Source organism: Pan troglodytes, chromosome 13 (assembly GCF_028858775.2).
Source record: "Pan troglodytes isolate AG18354 chromosome 13, NHGRI_mPanTro3-v2.0_pri, whole genome shotgun sequence".
NCBI classification, from domain to species: Eukaryota; Metazoa; Chordata; class Mammalia; order Primates; family Hominidae; genus Pan; species Pan troglodytes.
The window spans coordinates 78,625,332-78,644,669 of record NC_072411.2 but is presented as its reverse complement, the minus strand read 5'-3'; the positions used below and the strand labels follow the sequence as shown (position 1 = coordinate 78,644,669).

At 39.5% G+C, this 19,338-nt stretch overlaps 1 non-coding gene across 1 annotated transcript; it reads left to right on the top strand.

The window, feature by feature from the left end:
• Positions 1 to 2,307: 2,307 nt before the first annotated feature.
• MIR1246 (microRNA mir-1246) lies at positions 2,308 to 2,379 on the top strand. Its single transcript, NR_035602.1, has one exon. It is a non-coding gene; the product is annotated as a microRNA mir-1246 (primary transcript).
• Positions 2,380 to 19,338: the final 16,959 nt, after the last annotated feature.

Sequence of the window (19,338 nt, the reverse complement as noted above, 5' to 3'; positions counted from 1 at the left end):
TTGGCCGAGTCATAGCCATTTGCACAATCTTGCATCTTCTGGACTAAGAGATCATTTGTCTAATTGTTTTCATTGCTTTTGAGTTCTTTCCAAAGTTAATTCCCAACCTTAATTAGTTCTAGTTATGAGCTCTCCAAGACTATATTCTTTGTAAACATATGCTACTTTATTAGTTAAGTCTAAATATTTATGAAATCTTTCAGTCTAGTAGTTTGGCTTCTCTGATAATTGTGGTCTTTATCTCTTTATAAAATGAGATACTGAAAGAGACACATTCAGCCTTGGTGCCTAGACCTGGCAGAAAGCAGAAAATGGTCTATTTTCCCTTATTTGTCTTCATTTAATTTTTAATCTGAGTCCATGTTGGCAGAGGAGGTTGGAACAGAATAAAACAGACAAATGACTGAGTGAATAGAAGGTAGGTGTATCAAAGATGAAGAAGGGGCCAAATTTGTAAGCATAAGTAAGGACCACATAACATTCTTCAACACTGATGGCTTTGTTGTATCCAAAAGTTTTTTTAAACTCTTTTCAAGGTAGCCCCAAATGACCTGTGCCTGCCCATGTATCTCCAGGGTGCTTTGGCTCTGCCTACAGACTACCTCACTCAACTAAGAACCTGAGTGGTTTGTCTGAACCTGAAACTATTGCCTCACAGATGTGTACAGAAGACCCACGGGTATGTTCACATCAGTAAAAAAACGGGTCCGTAGCTTAACTGCTGTGCTTCTTAGCTAAGGTCTTTGGATAAACTCCAAAGCAATAAATCATCACATATGCCAGGAGAGAAATTTTTTTGGAGTTGGAGTTATTATATGGCCCTAATATATACTACCACATAAGAATAACAATAATAATAATGGATACCCTACAACTTTTCCACTTACAATACACATGTCAGTAGTGATGTCTTGGAATGACCTATTATGTCATATGGGACAGCAGTGTTCTTTCTCAGAAATGTAAATGGAGATAAACAGATCAACTGAGGGTTAGCAGTGACAGGACATACAATTGTAGCAGAGCACATTATTAGATGGGTGGACAGCATGTGAAGTCATAGAAAGTTAAGAAGTAGCGAAAACTATGAATAAGAATAAGGAAGTAGAGAAAATATATAAAGTGGTTTTAAACTTGAATGCCTTCATCTGAAAAAAAGTAAATGTACGGATTTGCAACTAAGTGGCAAAAATTAATACATGCCTTGCCAAAAACATTCAAATTCAAAATTTGATCTAAATATTAAGCTGGCCAAATAAAGCACAACTTCAGGCTGTATTTGGCTTCTTGGCCACCATTTTCTGAATCTTGGAAGAGATGGAAGAAAGAAGCTGGTCAGTGTCGAGAGAGCAGTGGCCACAGCAAGAGGACAGCAACGTCACAGAGAACAGACACAATGGGAGCAAGAACATGTCACCTGAAAGGGAGAGAGAGAGGTGGCCAGAGGAGACCTAGAGTGTTCTCTATCCCCTGGGACTTTGCTTTCTTCTTCCAATTCCAGTCCACGTGTGATCTTGCAATAAAGGTGTTTCTTTTAAAGGAGTCTGGATAAGAGTCACTTTTTCAGAGTCATCACCTACATGCCTTTGCTGATTTTCATAAAAACCCTACAGAGTAGAGGGCTGGAAATTGGGGTCCTGGGGCCTTGTCTAGTGCTGCTTTCAACACAACCCTAAGAATTATGTTCAGTGTAGCATGACTGAGAAGCACACATAAATGTTTCCTCCTAATGCATTGCATTTCAAACCTATTTGATTCACAATGGCCATGCGGTCATTTCTTTTAAAATCCTTGGAGAAAAGTTGCTCCACAAAGAGGAATTAATGGTGGTCTTACCAGTGCTGGGAGAGTTATCTTCTCAAACTCATCCAATTCTGTCTGCAGAAAACCACACAGAGGATCTGAACACCTAAATATGTCATCACATGAAGAATATGAAGTAAATATGTAAAATAATACAGCCATACATTAGCCTAAATAGTGCTAATAAATTGTTAGGCTTAGCAGGAAATGGAAAATCACTAATGAAATAATGAAGAGTTTGTTTATTCCTGGAGCAGACGGCCATCATTCGTCATGTTCCCAGTTCCCCTGCTAAGAGCAGTAGCTAACAGGCTTGCTTGAGGTGATGAAGCAAGCCCAGGAAACCACTGCTTTCTAATTGCTAAAGGAAGTACAATTGTCACTCTAGGACCGAGAGAATTAACAGGGAGAATAATCCACATCAAGGGAACTTTGTAATGTGAACCATCAATGAAGTAGGACTGGGTAGAGATAAGAGACATTGCATTTGGAGGCGGTCAGATTTGTATCCTTGAATGGATTTTTGGAGCAGGAGTGGACACCTGACCCAAAGGAAATCAATCCATAGGCTAGCAATCAACCTATTTTTTGTTTTTGTAGCATTTGATCGTTATCGAGTTTTGCTGAATCCTACTTCTCTCTTTGTAAAACGGAAAAATAACAATACCTAACTCAAAGGGCTATTGCAAACACTGAATGAGATACAGCAAATGATGTGCCAGGCATGGTACCTATGACATGGGACATAGTAATGGTTAATTATTGCTGTTGTTTAGCTAAAGCAGCAGTCAAATAGCCCTGAAACCAAGGTTCTATGTTTTTAAGGCCAAACTAGGAGGGTAAACTTTTGTAAACTTCTATTCACTATCAGAGTCAAAAAGAAGTACAGGTGGGTGGATCATAGTACCAGCTACAATTCACTTATTCATTCATTCGAAAACAAAATTTACTCTTGAATTAAAGTAGAGAAGAAAACTGATTGCTGCCAGAAATGATCAAAACCTGCTTTGTAGGATGTTACTTTACTGCGTAACAAAAATTAGAGAAATTAAATAATTTTTCTTTTTTGTTATGAAGAAGAAATATCAAAGTTACATGTTGGTGATATAAGGCAAGGTACACACCACACCCCAGTGATCTTTCTTTGGCATATAAATCAGTACACATAAGTGATGGTAATGCTGTCAATGTAGCAAAATACGCTGTGGTAGACGCTGTGATGAAGCCCATCGTGAATGACACACACCTGTTCTCCAATTTCTCATCCTCACTTGCAGCAGCATGACATCGAGAGGGATTATAGACTGAGAGACTAGGTAGAGGGTATATTAGTCTGTTCTTGCTTTGCTATAAAGAACTGCCTGAGACTGGGTAATTTACAAAGAAAAGAGGTTTAATTGACTCACAGCTCCACAGGCTGTACAGGGAATATGACTGGGGAGGCCGCAGAAAACTTACAATCATGGCGAAAGGCGAAGGGAAAGCAGGCCAGGGCAGGAGGGAGAGGGCAAAAAGGGAGCTGTTACGCACTTCTAAACAACCAGATCTTGTGAGAACTTACTCATTATCACAAGAACAGCAGGGGGGATGTCGCCTCATGATCTAATCAACTCCCACCAGGACCCTCCTGCAACACTGGGGATCACAATTTGACATGAGATTTGGGTGGGGACACAAATCCAAACCAGATCAGAGGGCTTTGGTTTTTTTTGTCGTGATTTTTCAATTTTAAGGTTCTTGAAGGCAGAAATTGTGTCTTGTTCATGATCTCTTGGGCATATTCATAGGCCTCAACCACCAGATTAAAGATAGCTTAGAAATAAAAAATGGGCAGTTATTAATTGCAACAACATTCATATATAGGAGTCATTTTCTTTCTTTGAAGTGCTTTATGAACTTGAGCAAAGGCCAGTTTGAGGAGTAAATTTCTTCAGCTTGCTCAGGGTAAGTGATCGAAAGTTAGGCAGAGAAAGTGGCCTAGGCATGTGGCATTCCTCCACTTTGGCCAACTTATCTCTCAAAGTCAGACTCATCATGTGCTGTGCAATAATGGAGACAGGCGAATCAGAGAGGCTCTGACTTAGAGCACTGGAGGTGACTTCCTTTCTGCCAGCCTGTTTGTCTTCAGATTCCTTAGAGCAGTTGCTCCAACTCTCATCTTATGAGCGGCTGGTTATCCTTGACACTGGGGGACTAAAGTCATCTTCTCCCTTCTCAGGGACACAAACAAAAATGACACTACCTTGAGATAATACCTAACATGAATTATTCCACCACATCATATCTTGGGGCTCAGATACTGTATTCTTTCCTAGTCTAACACATGCAGCAAGAATACATGGCAACTATAATAAATGCTTCTAATTAACAAATAAAAATACATCTGCGCCAAGTGAGAGATATAGCTGCTTAAGAACCCTCCTTGGCTGCTGGGCTTGCCTATGATGGATCAAAGCTTTTAAACACATCATAATGACAAAAGGGATGGGATTTTCAGACCCTTTCATCCACGGAATGGCTTTTGGGCTTACTCTGCAGAAAGATTTTTTTCCCTACTTGTAAGAAATGAGTTTAAGCCAGAATCAAATTTTGATACTTTAAAAAAAAAAAATTCAGCCAGTACAATTGATAGCACCAGTTAAAGGAATGAAACACTTTTGCATGGAAACAATGATTCATGAACTGCTCTTCCCTACAGGAGATGAAACCATTTGGGCTTTCCTCAGCAATGCTTATATTACTGGCAACGTTTAAAAAAACTTCATTATATAGAGAAAATTCCAGCCTTCAATTTTTCTTCTTGAGAGGGTTCAGTGGTTGCTTTGGTATACGTGTGTCTCTTGGTGAGTGTGTGTGTGCGTGTGGGCACACACAGGAGTGTGTTTCATAAAATTAGATTCTAGCAAAGGGAAAGCGCATTTATGCAAAAGCAATTCATCAACCACTTCTGTGGTCAGAATTCACCGAGGTAATTTGGATACTTTAATGGCAAGGTAGTTTAGGTAGGTAGGAGGCAATGTCCCCTCCCCTATCTAACAGCTATGGTAATAGAAAATGTGTGCTCTAAATGAATCTTTTCAGGAAAGTAATTCTCATTTTAATTATTTATCCACTACCAAATATAAAATATAATTACATAGCCAATGTCCATGGGAACAAAATCCACAGTGCAGTATAGAGTATGAGAGCTTTCTGCTTTTAGAAATTTTCCATTAAAAAAATAAGATTAGCCAAATGCAGCTTTTATAATCTGATTTTCATAATATTAGTGTTTAGCAAAAGCCAACCACTTGCTCAAACAATGGCTCCAGAATTTGCAGTGTTTCCACCATAGCCTTGACCTTTATGATGTCAGACATATATTACCTCTCTGCTGTAATTTACTATTGACATCACGGATTAAATTTGTTGTTTCAGCTAATGTAACTGAGCAAGCAAGGTAGATTGTGAAACCAAAGCCAGCTACTGAAATACGAGGGTTGTCAAGTATAAATTTACAAAAGATATTCAGACTGGGTGTGGAAGACAAAAATAAATGGACAAAGAAGCTGTTTTTGACAGACTGCAAGGGGCTAGAGACTTCAACTTGAACACTGTAAATCCAAATGTCATGAAACACTACTGCAGAGTGAGAGACATGTCTATTCCTCAGCAATATAAATGGTGATGGGAAACCAAATTTCCAAGATGCTGTGCATTTTTGAAAAGTATATCCCTGACGCCCAATAACAAACTCACTCCTCTCTTCTTCCTCTCCCTCAACCCAAGCTTGAAAAATCACTGCAAGTCACTAGCTCAAAACCAGTTATGACCGCAACGCCAGTGTTTCCTAGGGCATCATTTGGAGAGGAGACCAAGGAATGTCAAAAAATACGTTAAGATGTATTTTTAAAAGAAAAATAAATTAGCGTGGCAACAGTATTCCCCAAATGTGAGCCATGACCAGTTTTTACTTCTGATACAAATTCTGTTTTTAATACCAAAGTATAAGCCACTAAGAGGGGATATTGTAACTACTGAAGGCTGTAAAGGTGCTCCCATCACTCAGCAGGGAACCCCTTCATGGTAATTGAGCCACCTCCATGACTGGTCTCTTAGAGTAACAGTCTGGCCTGCAAGGTTGTAGCTACATGAGACTGCTGGTTCATGGTCAGGCTTTCTTTGCTTTCAAATGCTTTATTTTCCCAGATACCCCGCAAGCTAAAAGAATTTGAGAATAACTGAAACTAGGAAACAATAAATGTGTGCTACATGGATAGAGTGGTGGGTGGATAATGCAAGAAGAACCAGAAGCCTCAGAAGTGAAAATACTTTTTCAATGTCACAGCTTGTTGTTATGGATAAGGCCCAGATGGATTTCTTAGTTTAGTCTGGTGGGTATTCAGTGGTCATGCTTTTGGGAAACTTTTAGAGGGATGGAGAGCCTGATATTCCTCTTACCTTTGTGTACCTGTTTAGTGACCTATTAAGCCTTTTCTATGGAAGCTGTAAGTGACCTATTAGAGCCTTTTCTATGGAAGCTGTAAGAACGTCTGTGTCCACGAGTCAGATACACAGTGAATATTTATGGAATAACACATAGTACTTTATGCTGTACTGCGGCTTGGAATTATATAGTAACCATCACAAATAGACTTTACCTTCAAATTTATAGTCTAATGTTTATGTGTGTCTATGTATAAGAGAGAACATGCAAATTCTAAGAGCAGCTCTAATGTGAGAAAATGAGGGCATGAATATATCCTTTGCTCCTTGACCCAAATAGCATCTTTGAATAACTGTCAAAGGACTTGAGTAGGGCCAGACAATGTTTTCAGGTAGTCATGAAAAGAAATGACACAGAAAGCTCTTATTTACATCTCCTTTGGCTAGCCATAGAGATCCCTAGATTGAAAATAGGGTGACCTTTAGAGGCTCATCACCATCTTGGGTGTGAGTAGCCTGGAAGGAAGATGTACTGTGAGCCTGATCTATAAAAGGGACCAAGAATCCCTTGAGCTGACTCTGGATGCAACCTCAGATGGACTCATAACCTGCAAAGGAGGCTTAAACTTGCCTAGACCTCTTGACAATTGCTTTAAGTGAATTTGCAGGTGATTGACAGCAGCTTGAACACCCTCTCAGGGTTCCTTCTCCTGGTATAATTCAAATGTCCCTGGTTCTAGGTCTCCTTGATTCTTGGGCCCACATGGATAGGAAATTTTATTGTAAAAGCTGATGGCTTAATTCCTCCTAAAGAAAGTGCTACCATAGCTTTGCTTAGAAAAATACCACTTTTGTTTAGGAAAATCCACAACTCTTACTTTTCCTGGTTCTAGCACATCGTTGATCCCATCTCATATTTTCATAAGCTGTTTATATTGGATTGCAGCCACTGTGTATTAACTTATCGCTCCGTCTCTCTCCAGGTCAGTGAATTAGCTCATGCGTTCAGCTGCATTTAACAAAAATCCAAACACAGTGGTTTAACTAACATTTTCTTAACTGCCATGAAGTTCAGAAGTAATATAATATGCACAGAGTTGGTGCCATGACTTTTAAACCACCAAGGACCAGGCTCCTTCCAGCTTCTTACTTTGCCGTCTTAATATATGGCTTTCATTTCCATGGTTTCACAAAAGAAAGAGAAAATGACAAGAATGTAGAAAAAATGGGGCTTTTATGAGAAAAGTAAAAATTTTCCAGAAAACCTCAGCAAAATTCTAATTGGTCAAAACTAGGTTACTCTTAACTGCAGAGGAGACTGGAAAATACAATGTTATCTGGAGCAAAATGAGGAGTCTGTGGGCAGGAGAAAGGAAAAGGATGGAGACTATAATAATATAGACAATAAGGTGTGTCTGCCACACCCACATACCTAGTGTCTACGAAGTATAGACTGATCTCAGTGTTTCTAACGTACACACACACGTGTTCACACGCACACACACTAAAAATATACTCTGCAATATAATATTTTTTTCTGAAGACTGGGATGATTATAAACTTTCTAGATGCTCCTGTACAAACAGTAATTAAAATCCCTTAGACACTTCCTTATTTGCAAAATGACAAGAACACTTAAAACTTGAGGGCGAAAACCTGGTTCTAGAACCAATTCTGCCACCAACCATCTGAATGATCTTAAACAAGTTACTTTCTCTCTCTGGGCTTCGGCTTCCTGAGTGGTCCCACTGCTGACACTCTTAGTACCTCGACACATCCCTTCACCTCCCAGCAGATACATATCTCTCCTCTGCTCAGAACACTTCCATGGCTTGGGTTGAAATTCAGTCCTCAGAATCTGGGTCTTGTCCAAGTTTCCTATGTCATCTTGTACCACTGTCCCCTTTGCTTATTTTGCTTTGCCACACTGGTCCTCACCTTCCTTAGCCATGCCAGGCTCACTGTTGGCCTCAGTCCTTGCTGTTCTCTCTGTCTTAAATGCTCTGCCCCAAGGTCTTCAATGACTAGCTCCTTCTTACTATTCAAGCCTCAGTTCAAATGTCACCTCCTGACAGTGATATCTAAAGTACAATTTCAACCCAAATCCTCTCTATCATAGAACCTGTATATTCCCTTCAGAGAATATACCACAATTTAATTATCTTGATAATACATTTGTGTATTTGTTTGCAGTTGGCCTCCCACTAAGAATGTCAGTTCCTTGAGAACAGGAACCTTCTCTCTTATTCAGCATGGGTAATCCTGGCACAGTTTCTGCCAAGTGTGTATACAACAAATGTTTGTTGAATGAATTAATGAGGAAAGAGGGCCTTCAATGTCATCTCACAGGTCCCTTCCAACTCTCAAGTCCTGCAGTTCCCTCTCACAGGGCTACTATGAGGATGAGAGGAAACAACGCATGCCACTGTACCTTCTAAACTGGTAAGCAGCACACGAAATGTGAAGGCTGTTACAAACAATCGTGTGATTTGGGGTAATTTGTAAGCTGTTAAAAAGGAACTTGGCTCTTGGAACATTGTTTACAAAACAAAGCCTGAATTGATAGAAATTAGATGCAAAGTAAATGAGCCATGTTGAAAGAGTGTTTTCTGAAGGGGTGACATTCTGGAAAACAATATCAACTGAGCAATTTTTCCTTCAATCAGCTCTGCAGAAAGTGATACTCTTCTCCTATCCTATAATATTTGCAGAAGTTCTATTTGTAAGTCATTTCTAAAGGGCAGCAATTTGTTTTGTATTAGAGTTTCTGTGAACTGATGATTCCGGTCAGTTCGATCATATATCTATGGAGCATCTACTTGATAGGAAATTTCATTAATGTGAGTTAATTATTATGGAAGATATACCTGTTTGACAACTTTCATTGGCCCAGTTGGAGTCCTGAACACTGTATTGAAACCCAGAGTTTGCCTTGATGTCCTTTAGTTGCATGCCAGACTTGGCTGTAGCCAGTCGATACTGGTTTTAAATCATAGATTAAGTCTGCATTCCCAAGGGATAATTTGAAGCAGTCACCTCACATCACTCGGACATTCATGTCACCCTCAGCTTAAAGAAGTTTTGTTGGGAATACCAGGCCTCATGTCACTCTGCTGTCCCTAAATAGTTAGTGGCTCCTCACTGTCCCCTGTAGTAAGTCCGATCTTCCTGCATTCAAGACCCCTGCAACGTGGCCCACCCTAATTCCTAAGCACATAATCTCCCTAAAAAGGCAAACCTGTATCCAGGCCAAACTGAGCTACAAGGAATTTTCCAAACATTATTGGTACTTTCTTACCTGCTTGGCTTTGCCATGCTGTCCCCCAACCCTTGAGATGGGGGACAATCCCCACCATCCCCACCTGCAGAAAAATTTACTCCTTCTTAAGTCCTGGAATCCCCTACCTGGTAGCCATCTCTCCATCCTCTTTGTATTTAATCATAATAACTACAGTCATGCTTACTGAGACCATGCACCAGACACTGTTCTAAGTACTTTACATGGAACCCTCAAATGAACTTATGAAAAAACACCACTAACATCCCACTTTCCAGATGGTGCTAAAGGATAAAGGAGTTACAAAGCGGGGACGACAGTAGTACATGCCAGAGTTGAGACTCAAGACCAGATAGGTTATCACCAGAGCCAATTCATACCAGCATTAGAGAGTCCATTATTAGGATCTCTTTCTAACTCTCCATTCAGTGATGTCAAGTTGGTAGCTTGAAATAAGCTATAGTGAGACTATTTACACCATGGAAATAGGCATGAACTACACACCAGCGTACCCTCCTCCCACAATTCTCTTTCAGATCAACAGTTGTTATTGTTAAATATTTAGCAATGTAACACTGTCTGGGGCCCACCTTCTCAACCATTGTGTTACATTGCCACATCTATTTGTGTGTTTAAATATTAGTCTCACCACATTGAGAGTCCCTCAAGGTAAGGGGCCATGTCATACCCATTTATATCACACAGCCTTCCATGTACACAATAAATATATAATTCATAGTTATTGGAATGATTTATAATTCATTCTCAAAGTGGCTAATATCAATATTCTATTGTGAGATGGAAAAAGTGGCAGCTACTCTTCTAGTTGAATCAAAACATTTCTAGCTCCTTTAAATATTATCTACTTGGAGATGACCTTGTCAGCATGAACAAGCCTTGAGAAGACAGTCCTGGAATCTGAGCTCAGAAGGAATCTTAAATACTATCCAGCGCAACACTATGTTTGACCAAAACTAAGTTCCAGCATCCAGTGGTTATTCCTCTTGAGAGCAGGAATTGACTGATTGCCATTTAGGGTTGCAGTGGAGTAAAACCTTTTCAAAGTAGAATCTCCACTCATCAGTGCTGATGTCTGCCCCACCACCACCACTGCATCTCCTCCCTTATTGAGGACCATGGACACGCTGAATCTCAGTTACTGACAGGGGGTTGGCGTCAAGAAGGGATACATAAGCAGTGAATTCCTCTGGAGATTAAGAACAGGTCAAGATAATCTCCAGAACAAGAAAATTATGTGATTATTCTAAAAAACAATGCCAATTTTATGGCCCAATTTCCCCAGCTTGTAGGCCTGAATTCTTCTAAGTAAATCTCCCCTTCACCACGTGCTTTTCCACCCCCATATCTTTGCTGTCTCCTTTCTATCCACAGGGATTTTGTTCCTGCCCAGCTCCATCTGCTGACATCATACAAGTACTAACATCTTACCAGGCCTAGCTTATTGCCACTCTCTCTGTGATCACCACCAAGAAGAAGAAATCTCTGCTCTAAAACATAAGCCCCTGGCTTTGGGGAGCTTATCCTGTTCTTATCTGGAAATCTATCCTGAATCCTATTGGGGAACACATTGCTTCTCCTTGATGGGATCTCAAAGGTCATTAACTGTGCTGTGCCTTCTTTAGGCCGAGCCCCACCATGGAGGGGGCCAATAAGAACCAGGTCTCCCTCACATCTGGGGAGCTTCTCCAGCTGGCACAGGACCTGGAACTGGCTGGCAGGTCCAGCCTCACTAGGACTCAGAGTGAATGGAGACTCAGTTACCTACTGATGCCTAAGGTGCAGCCTCTTCACTCAATTCCCATCTTGTGTGTTTGGTTCTCTGACGGGTCTTCTGCCTTAACTTTTGGTTTTTCCTCAAGGTCTTTGGAAATATTACAGCCCAGGGTTGATTACGGATTAGACAGGACCCTCAAACCTTCCTACTTCCTCCCACAGTCTTCCCCAGGGCTGGTTTAAACAGTCAGTCACAGCATAGGCACCAAGCAGGCTGAAGCAGGAGGGATGCTGGGGAGACATCAGCCTTTGCTGACCTCAGCAGACCTCTGTGATTTCCACTGAAGCATTTTACCTGACTCCTGGACTGCTCCATCCCCACCTGAGGTCCCCACCGCTTTTAGCCCAGAACCCTTGGATAGTGACCAAAAGAGCCCTGAATGCTTGGGTTGAGGGCTGGAGTCTTCACATTTGAGTCGAGTCTTGAGGGGTAAGGGGTAAGGAGGAACCCTCGGGGAGGGAGTGGCATTCTCACAGAAGGGGCAGAATTTGGTTGTGAGTAGGGTTGAGGACAGAGATAGGTTTGGAAGAGGAGGCAGGCATCAGATCCTGTAGATACTGGAACACTGCTGAGCAATTTTATGTAGAGGCAATGATGGGATTTAATTCATATTTTAGAATGATTATCCTGGCAGTTTTTAAAGTTGATTAATAGTGTTGTCCAAACTTTAGTAAATAGTTTGGTAATTTGCATATGCCAATCGTGGTGTTTTGTCCTAACCATGTACCTATTCCGTACTTTGAATTCCTTAATAATGTTCTCTAAATAGACTGCCTCTTTCCCTAATATTATTTTAAAATAAACTTTATATAATGAACATCATAGGGAATTCAGTGTCATTTGCCTTAAAAATGAAAACTGTGGTGTGCACCTGTAATCCCAGCTACTCAGGAGGCTGAGGTGGGAGGATCTCTTGAGACCAGGAGGTTTGTGGCTGCAGTGAGCTGTGATTGCACCACTGCACTCCAAACCAGGTGACAGAGTGAGAGAGCCTATCTCAAAAAAAAAAAAAAAAAAAGAGTACAACATTTGACATAGGGAGGTGGCATTTATAAACCCATTTCTTGTGAGTTAGTTTACTGTGGATCAGGCTTCTCAGAAATTGGTCAGCTTCGGGATTACTTTTGATAGGAAAGCACTACTGCCTAGAAAACAGGCCTCTGGCATCAGCCTTTCAAAGCCACACATTCAGTAAGCATCAAGTTTGACTGTGTTGTTTTTTCCGCATTTGGAAAACATTCTATGCAAGTTTCATTCACATTATGCTCTTCAAGAATCTTCAACCAGGAACACATTTGGGTTTTTAAGTCTATACAGTAATTGTTGTCTTGGATGATAGCTTGTTTTGTAACCCTCTGGTAGCCAAATGAGTGTGACAGTGATGGAATTAAAATCATAACTACATTGTGCTCAAATTGTTTGTTTGAGTGAGACTTAATGACAGGATTCCCTTCAGCAAATGCAAAATATGAAAATATTTCAATTTTATAAGGCAAGGGAAAAATACATTTTCCTGAATGGTTCTGGAAAGGCCACCTGTATTTTCACAAGTGTGGCTGTAAAATAAACAAGCTTCATCTTTAATTTACCTTTGCTACCGCACCAAGATGCCTAGGTGTTAAGAAAAGACTGTACAGCGATGCATTTGCCAGACAAAAAGCTTTCCCTGTTATTAATGACTGGTGGCGCCCCAGTGTAATCAAAGGGCACAGCTGCAGTGATATACGGCAGTGACAAGCCTTAGGATCTTTCCTCCTCAATGCTACGAGCCTAACAGCTAGCAGCAGAGAACTTCCAGCGCTGTATATCTACAAGATAAATAGCACAAGATATGAATATACGTATGGCTTACAGTCCTGAAAAGTATTGTTATATCCTCCCACACACAATCATTCTAAATATGACGCAAGTGCATTTTTCACCATTTCAGTACAATCCTTGTTGTTTGTAAATGGCAATAGTTTTCTCGTAGAGATTTAAAACCCTCCAACTGTTCCAGTTACTGAAGTCTGATTTGAAAACTGGTGCCTATGCTGCCGACAGTACAGCAGGTTTCCAGAGATTCATAACCCTTTTTACAGTGACAGGCAGCATCAAAAGAAGGAATCACCACAAGAATATACTAGAAATCATTTTTATTTTTGCTCCTCGATGATGCCAAGATGATCTAAAGGGAAAACTGCGAGTCACTCATGATATGAATTTGACATGAAGGAATCCATAAGAAAAATTCACTGATGTTTTTATTTCCAGCTATTAAGCCATTTTTTCTCTCTCCTGCTTTGAACTTCTGACCAGTAAGTGCCATATTTTGCTTTGTTACGGGTTCAAGAAATGCATTTAATTGGGAGTTATGACCAAGGTTAAATAATCAGCATGAAATGAGGTTAGCTTTCTTCACTTACTCAGGCGTGAATTCCACTAGAAACATTTTATAATTACTGATTAGGTTTCCATTAAAAATAAAATGAACAAAACCACAGAATGGTCTTTTCCCGGATCAATAGCAAAGACACGTCCATGCACACACAGAGGAAGTCAGCGCAGCTCCATGACCTTTTCATGAACTTTCTGGGAGACGGAAAGATCATTCAAAGGGCAGAGGTCAGCATTCATGCTGGTCACAAACAAAAATCAGATTTTGCGTTGCAATGAAGGCTCTTACCTATTAGTGCAAATTCAATACTATTATTGCACATTTTCCTCCATTATCAATGACAGCATAAACTGCTTTTGTGTTTGCAGCACGTGTTAACATTTACTAACTCATATTACTTTGCTATCTTTATCAAGCATCACAAAATGAAAGACGAGATTTAAAAACTGGAAAACTTCAGTCAAGATGGGAATCCTCAGCTCATCCAAAGGACTGCCATGCTAAAGATGCCCCTCTCCGGGTCATTGCTCCCCTCACCGACCCCAACATGCATAGCACAGAGGGAAGGAGGATGCCAGAAAGACAAGATAATAGTGAATTAAGGATGGAGCTTTGCTAGAAATAAATTACACAGGTCTTGAGTGGGGAACGTGGGTGCTGCTCCTCTGTGGACGCAGGTTCACCTCACACAGAAACAGTGCAGCTCTCTAGTTTTGCCCCAGAGGATGTTGAGGACTGAAGAGACAAAGGTAGGAAAAACTGGGAATCTGAAGCATTTTTAAAAAGACCCTCATTTCCAACAGTGCTGACTCAAATCAGCATCATCGTGAAAACTGAAAACTCAACATGGTTTCTGGGTGGAAGGTGTCCACATAGAGGTGCCAATTGGCAACTCCTAATGTCAGTGTTCTTAGACAAAGGGGAAGCCAGATAGACTGAAGCCATGTGTTTGTTAGAATCAGTTAGGAAGTCAAAAGGCACCTTTAGGAGCTTTAAGAAATCAGGCGAGTATCAAAATATAGAGATCCTACTCTTCTGGAAATCCAATATCCTAACTTGATTAAGAAGAAAAAGCATTTTCAAAGATCTGGTTGCAACCACTACAAGTCACAGATGGCTTTGTAGCACTCTTCAGACAATGCAAAGCTTAGAGAGTTCTGAAGCCTTTTATAGAAATAAATTCACATTTGACATATAGTGAAATTTGGGCCCTAATTCTTTTGTGTTCAAATGTGTGTCCTAAAGACACACATTATTCCTGCCTTTTCATGTTCTATTTTCCTGGATACAGCATTTGATTTTCTTAATCACTTGACTTACGACATAGGTGAATTGAAAAATAGCCCAAGGCTATTCCTAACAGTAATAGCTTCATCCAACTTTAATTCTTAATACTGTGTGCTAAATCGGAAGTTAGCTTTTATTAAAACAAGTTTATCTACGTGGGTATATGGGACGTAGGGTAGTGCTGAGAGGCTGGATGCCTACTGAGCCTGTAGAACTGGAAAATTTTAGAAAGAGACTTGGGAGGGCATTCCTTTACCCTCTTTTGTTTTTTAGAAAAGGAAACCAAGGCTTGGTGAGAGAGAGAGTGTGTGTGTGTGTGTGTGTGTGTGTGTGTGTGTGTGTGTGTGTGTAGTACTGATCAATTAGAGGGTAGGCCTTATCCAATCATAGTGGATTGTGGGTCTTGGAGAGGGAATCCAGGAAGTCTTCTGCAGGTATCAGTTCAATCCTTTGGCTACTGAATTGTGGGACATGGAGGATATCCTGGAAAACAAACAGTTAGTAAACAGTCAGGTAATAGATAACATAAAGTTTCCTCCTAGTCCTGGGAGAAAGATGGTGTGTTCATTGAAAGCTCATCTGCCTGAGTTAGGATGCTGACTCCACCACTTACAAGACGAATGACTTCGGACAAGTTATTTAACTTCTCTAGGCCTTGCCTCAGTTTATTCATTTGTATAATGGAGCTGGTAATAGTAACCTCACAGGATCACACAGCAAAGCATATGGATGCTGTGCTAAGTGTTTTAAGGTTACTCTTCAAGTATCCTCAACAACTCTCTCAGGTGAATGTTTTTTATTATCTGAATTTTATAGATGAGGAAACAGAAGCTCTGGCAGTGTGATTAACTTGTCTATCTCACATCTGGTAAGAGGCAGAGTAGGGATTCAACCCAGAAGTCCCACATCAACCATAGCCTTGTGTCAACCACAGTGTCTCACCCTAGAATCTGCATTCAATATTGATCCTAAAGGCCCTGCTTAGATGGCCTCCCACTGACAGCATTATTTATTGAAAATAAATAAGGTGCTTATAAAAGGACTTAATGTAATGAATTCTGCCTACCCTTTTTTCCAGAGGTGTTGATTTGTCCAAGTTTACACAACCAATTCATGAAAAAAATCAGGTTAAAGGCCCATCTTCTGGTCTTTGGTCCAGTGTCCTATCCACCCTACACACTGCCTTGAATAGAGCTTTCAAAATAAATGGTAAGATCACTCTGAGAAGCATGGCAAAGTGGATAAAAATGTGAACGATCCAACCAGACAACCTGAGTTCGAATCCTGCCTTTACTGACTTGTCCTGTGAGCTTACAAAAGTCTCATGATTTCTTTGTGCCTTAGCTTTATCATCTGGAAAATGGGGATGATAATAAGAATATGATCTATCTCCTCCAGATTATTGTGATGATAACATGAAAAATGCACATAAAGCACTTAGAATAATTCCTGGGACAGTCGTGTAACTCAAACAATGTTAGTTATTATAACACTATTTTTTTCACTCACGCATATAGCCTCTATGTAATACAATTAATAACTAAATTTCAGAAATGTTGCCTTGTACTTTTCAGAAATATGATGGGTCAGAAGGACTGGTGTGGATATATGGTGGAATAAAGTACTAAATTAGAAGGATATAAGAGTTATTTTAAGTTTCCTGAAAAGGACATGGTTAAGTCTTAGTTCTGTAATTAGATAATACTTCAAAGGATTTTAGTAACATTAGAGAGAAGGAGGTCTGAGAAAATATTCTAGCTGAAAAAGGAAAAATTTGGAGGGGAATTCATGAAAGCATACCGCATCCCGGTAACATTAAATTTTGCTAAGAGAAGGTTTGGGCTTGCAAGAATCATAATATTATTCGGATCAGAAAGGGAGATCAAACTCAGCTAAATGTAATTTGCATTAAACATTTTATTTAAAATGTCTATTTTTAAAGAAAATATAGGATTTAATGTGTATTGGCATGAAGGGAGAATTAGAATTAGCCCAAAATACACATTAAATCCAAGTTTTTGGAGGAGAGAGCATAAAGATTTTTTAAAATCTATTTCTCCTTCCTTCGACCCCCATCAAAATTTTATTTAATTCTTCACAGAGCACAGCGAGTAGATTTCTGCTTCTTCGCCCTTTTAATGCGTTCAACTTGGTTTTAAGCACGCATCAGAAAGCAGCTCATGATGAAAGCCTTTTGTTGTCTGCAGACAGAAATGTCAGAAACTTAGCCCTGGTCAGTGCAAGGTATAAAAGAACTCCCCCTAATGCCATCTGTCCTTCAAGATCAAGTTCTGCACAGCTGCATACCCGAGATGGCCTGGGATCACCTGAGTAACCTCTGGGTGATGTTCATATTTGAGATGTGACCTAAGATGGGGAAGAAAGGGGAGAAATAGCAACATGATACTTAACAGATTCTGGCCCAAGCGATCACACATTTTGCTTCCTGCAACTCATAAATCCATTATCTTCAAACTGGGCTGCTCACATTGCAGGCATTCCTCTTTAACAGCTGCAAATGATAAGCTTTACTCTATATAGCTTTCTTTAAAGTACTTTAGAGATATGATTAACCTATATATATACATATATATATACACACACACACATACATATATATTTTATGATAGTCCCTATTTTTTCTGTTTGTCTATAAAAGATGTAGAGATATCAGTGGCCCATCATTTTTTATTGACCCTATGAATGGGTCCTTCAAAGCTTCCCCATTCTACAGAGACTCTAATTTCAGTAATCAGACCATATCTTAAAAAATAAACTTTTAAAAATTATAGAGCTGGATCACCCACTACAATTTACCATTCTACTATTACTCAACCTGAAAAAAAGAAGGAAATCCTGCCATTTGCAACAACATGGATGAACTTTGAGGACATTATGCTACGTGAAATAAGCCAGGCACAGAAAGACAAATACCAGATGATTTCACTTATATGTGGAATCTAAAAAAAAAAAACAAGTCAAACTTCTAGTAGCAGAAAGTAGAATGTTCACTACCAGGGGCTGAGGGGTGGAGGGACTGGGAAGATATTGGTCAAAGGGTACAAACCTTCAGCTGTAAGGTGAGTTAAGTATTGGAAACTTAATGTATAGCTTGTTGACTATAGTTAATAATAATATATTATATATTTGAAATTTGCTGAGAGTAGATTTCCAGTTTTCTCATCACACACACACACAGACACAGACACACACAAAAGGTAATGATGGGAGATTATGTATGTGTTAATTAGCTTGATTGTGGTAATTATTTCACAATGTATACATATATCAAAACATCATATTACATCCCCTAAATGAGTACAATTTTTATTTATCAATCATACTTCAATAAAGCTGGGAAAAAATAATAATTTACTCTTCTATTTTTCCCCATGGAGAGAAATTTTTTACCTAGAACATTCTGTTACAACCAAGAATTTTTAGAAAAAGAAATGTGCGAGAACTAGTTTCTCGCAGTGCTTGGGTAAGGTCAGCACATATTGATATCCAAGGACAATATTTAGATACAATTGTTTTCATAACTTTTAGGTAAAAAAATAATAAAACCAACAGAGTTCTCCTTTTCCAATCTGTTAAATAATCATAGAATCATAATCACTTAACTTGGTGGACAGTCTACAGTAACATACTCAAGCCAACTCACAACTGGCTGGCAAGAGCCAATGTGTACCTGTCTTCCCAATGCCTTACTCAGCAATAGAAGGTTGGTAGTTTCAAATCTGCTATGATGTGAGTATTTACACCTTGAACACTGGCAAATGCTTCCCTCCCTATCCCTACTCCCAGGAACTGGCTGTTAAATATTTACCAGCACACCACAACTTTAGCAGAACTGTGTCCAGCCTTGGACTCCAATGCTGGTGAGTTATTTCTGGGAATTCCAATCATCAAGAAGCATTAAATACTTAAGAGTGACTATTGTGCTCAGCCGTAAATAGATATGGATGAGTAACATAGAGCAGGGGAAAAATGCAAATGATTATGCTTGTTAAACTAGTTTTAATAAAACCGCCTTCTCATTCAATATAACAACTACTATTAAACAGGATAAATTCAACCTCCCGCAACAGTGACTGCCAGCAAGGGCCGCTGAGAAGTGTGGAAAAATTGAGAGTAAAGAATCCTCTGAAAATAGCCTTTCTTAATAAAAATAAAAATATGGCTACTATGTGTGTTTGCTCTTTTCTTTCCTCTGAAGAAAAAAAATTACCTCACACATTAATACAAAAATGAAAACAAAAACACCAAGAATCTTTCCATATGTTTTACATTAGTAGAAAAACTTTCAGAAAAAAAGTTGTTAACTAAAGTGGGTTTACATTTTACTCATCATCATTCATTCTGCTTACTTGC